Source organism: Sceloporus undulatus, chromosome 5, assembly GCF_019175285.1.
Source record: "Sceloporus undulatus isolate JIND9_A2432 ecotype Alabama chromosome 5, SceUnd_v1.1, whole genome shotgun sequence".
Taxonomy (NCBI): domain Eukaryota; kingdom Metazoa; phylum Chordata; class Lepidosauria; order Squamata; family Phrynosomatidae; genus Sceloporus; species Sceloporus undulatus.
This window is the reverse complement of record NC_056526.1, coordinates 84,494,340-84,498,511: the sequence shown is the minus strand read 5'-3', so window position 1 is coordinate 84,498,511 and position 4,172 is coordinate 84,494,340.

Below are 4,172 nucleotides of genomic sequence, written 5' to 3'. Positions count from 1 at the left end.
TCCTCCCAGATACCCGGCATATTGCAAAGAAAGACGGAGACAGCCCCAGCAGCAGCCGCTACCCTATTAAAGGCTCCGTTGCAGGCGCTGCTCCTGGGATTGGTAGTTTCCGCTTCAGTTCTGGGCCATAGACGGAGGAGGAGAGGAGGACTACAAGCCCCAGCATGCAACGGGGCGCCTCGTTCTGAGGCAAGGAACGCCCTCAAATAATAAGTGTCGCCTCGTTTGCCTCAGAGTAGAAAGCCAAGCACTGTGTTTGTGTGTCCTCCTGTCGATTTAGGGTGACCCCATGTGAATCTCACAGGGTTTTCTGAGGCGAGTTGGTTTCAAACAATTAAGAAAGTCTGTACTGTATGTGAAACCACACCAAATATACACAATGTAAAATATAGTGTAAAATCACATAAAATATACACAATATGAAACATAATGTAAAATCACGAAAATATACACAGTATGAAACAATGTAAAATCACATAAAATATACACAATGTAAAACATTATACAAAGTCACATTAAATAGACACAATGTAAAACAATGTAGAATCACATAAAATATACAAATATAAAACAACATAAAATCACATAAAATATACACAATATAAAACATAATGTAAAATCACATAAAATATACACAGTATGAAACAATGTAAAATCACATATGGCAATCTTAAGGTGACTCTATGGTGGCGTTTTCTTGGAAAGGTATGTTCAAAGGGGGTTTGCCATTGCCCCCCTCTGAGGCTGAGAGAGTGTGACTTGCCTAAGGTCTCCCAGTGGGTTTCCATGGCTGAGCCAGGATTCCAGCCCTGGTCTCCAGAGTCCAACACTCAACCACTACACCACGCTGACTCTTAAATATCTTTGGGCTGATGTGCATTCAAAGGAATTGTTTACAACTGAGTGTGCTCAGCTCTACTTATTAAAAACCTACTTGCGAAATGTATTATACATAAATGTATTATACATAAATAGTTCGCACTTACAACTGTGTGCAAAAAAACCAATAACGTTTTAACAACATAGAACTGAAACCATGTACCAGGGAACGTGGAATGTCTTTGTTCCACGTTTTGCATACATGTGATGGAAAGCTCCACAGCTTGCTACGTGATGCAGTCATGCTTGAGCAATTGCTTAGTCCTTGGTGTTAGTAGTGCTGACATGTTTGTGGCCAGGTGGCTAATCCAGACAAGAGACAATGGAATCGATTGTAAAATGTGTTGTGAGCAAGGCAATTTGGTGCCAGAGGGGAAGAAGATATGCATCTGCTACTACTCCATTCCACCTAGAGCAGCCAAAGGGGCTAGCAATTTGATATCACTACAGTGCTGGAGACAAGATTGCATCCTGCATCTCTTTGGAAAAGCAATTTATCTTAGAAGATGTAGGGAATGTTGCCTGAAACATACTGGTTCATCTTCTCATAGAAAGTCACATCCCTCAGTCTTCCCCCGTCATATCAACCAGCATTAGCTACATAAGATCTAACAGTGTCTGATGGCCAAACTGCCCATTGACTCAATGAGAGTCCATTGACTCTTGGCAACTTTGGCAGATTTGCTGGGGGGGGGGGGAATAATCTCCCCCCCCCCCCCCCCAAGAAGGCTGCCTTGTCCTAAAATCAGATTATTTTTCTACAATTGTTGCTGATATTTCCTACCCTCCTCTCCCTATGGATTGAGGTTGGGAAAAATAATTAACAGAAAAACAACATCAGTTAAAATATACATACACATCGGTTTAAAAGAACAAATAAGATATACACAAATGAAAACAATATATGTTTAAAATTCATCATTTAAAGTTCATAATTTAAAAATCATCTGGATAAGCCTGCCAGAAGAGAGTGGTCTTTAATACTCTTTTAAACTCAGCCTATTCAGTAGTCAAATCTCTTCTGGCAGGTCATTTATAACTGGAAGAGATTTCTGGTTTGTTATGTAATGGGTTTTTGTTTTGTTTTGTTTTGTTTTTTGGAAAAGATGAACAAGTTTCAGATCATGTTTATTTTATTTTTGCTAATTATCTTTATTCCACAAAATTTTCAAGCCATAGTTACAGTTAAACATATCATTTCGTTGTATATTACATTACCTACCAAGTCCGTTCTCTATCCATTTCTATTATCACTATTATTTCTGTGTTTTCTTTATTTCTTCTTCTCCTTTTCTTTCTCTCTTGTATTTTCCAGTCTTGTCTTCTTACACTCTAAAATTTCTTCTACTTTTGACTTCCATTGTATCTTTAATAATACAACCTATTTCCTTTTCGGGAAACAACTTTTGTTTCCCCTCTTATACTGAAAAGTTGTTTTGAGGGGATATTTAAGGGCAAGGTGCCATTTCTGGAGTCTCTGAAGAGCAATAACTGATGGTTTGGGGTTTTTGGAGGAGGCAAAAATCAGAATATTGGGGGAGGGAATCCTGGCAGGTCTGTGGAGGCTGCAGAAAAACCCATGGGTGCCTTACTTCTGCCATAGACAAAAGGAAAAATAATGTTCTGTAAGTTACATGAATTTTATCACTACCACTGAAATTGGAAGACTGGTATGGTGTAGGAGTCTCTGTCTTTGGAGGTTTTTAAGCAGAGGCTGGAAGACCATCTGTTGGGGATGCTTTGATTGAGAGTTCCTGCATGGCAGAGGTTGGACTGGATGGCCCTTGTGGTCTCTTCCAACTCTACGATTCTATGATTCTATGAGTCTATGTAGGAAAAGTTAGACATTTTCACTTGGTATGCAAAGACTGAAATAGATTTTAAAAAATTCTAACAGTGATCTCTAGAATCTGTAGAAATAAGATAAAGGTTATATTTATTCTCTTTGTGTTTTTGTCCAGAGGAATATCTCTCAGAGACAGGCGTCATTACCTCGATCCTGTACCACTTTTAACAAGTTAATTCGCAGCCAGTGTTCTGATTCTAAGCAAGTATTCTGACTGATTCTCTTCAGTATCTCCTATCTCTGAAATTGTAATAAGAACAAATAATATTTTTTGGAAAAAAAATGTCCAAAAAGCTGGTCCAAAATAATGAAAAGTGTTAAGAGTTCAAGCTGATTCAAGCTTATTTATATGAAGGGGTGCCAAAAAATTCTCAGCACAGCCAAGAAGTGAATGACCTAGAGCTATGAAACTTACATGCTTTTCCACATATCCACCCGGAAGTTCAATGCACTTGGCACATCATTTCTCAAGTTTCTTTAACCCTTAAAAAAAAAAGTCTGGTCATTGCTGCTTCTATCACCTCTGAATCATTTGAAAATTTCCTTCCTTTCAAACTCTTTTTAAGGTTTAGAAACAGAAAACAGTCAGATGGAACAAGCTCTGATGAGTAGAGTGGATGGTCTATGCACTCAAACCCCAAATGTTTCAAAACATCAATTGTCTTGGATCATAATGATGTAACCATGTTTCATCAGCAGTGATGAGTTGGTCAAAAAATTGTGACCAGATTGCTGCAAAATCAACTTGGAGGTATCCACGCGATTTCGTTTTTGATCAGTCTTCAAACATTTTGGCACCCATTTGACTGACAACTTCTGCATAGCCAACTGCTCATGAATTATAAACCCAGTGCTTCCATGGGATATCTTTAGTGACTCAGTTTTAGCTGAGATTCACCAATCTGCCAAAATCAGGTTATGAATACACTCAACAATTTCAGGAGTTGCCACAGTTGAAGGCCTCCCAGACCTTGCTGTATATTCAATTTCAAAATATCCATGCTGAAAGTTGGTACTCTACTTTTTTCACGGTTGAGTATGATGGGTACTTGTCACACCATGTTTGCATCATACGCTCATAGATTTTCTTTGGCGTCTTCTTTTGCAGGAACAGGAACTGGCCCAGAGTTTAGTGCCAGAAAATTCCACACTTTTTGTTGACGTGGTTCTGTCAATGATCTGAAAAAATTCAGAAATTAGAGATATGATTCTGCAAATTGGCAATTTAGAATACAAAAGAACATTCCTTTCAATCTACAACTGACAAAATTACATTCAAGATTTTTGGGAAGTGAGTTGGGCCGAAAACCTTTCAGTATCCCTTTGTATTAACCACACCAGATATTAGTATGCAGACATAAATCGTGGACATTGTTCACTGTGAATGTGTTCGGGAGTTCTAGGAAGTAATTTATAAAGCCAAGTCAAACAAACTGCAACCTAGGTT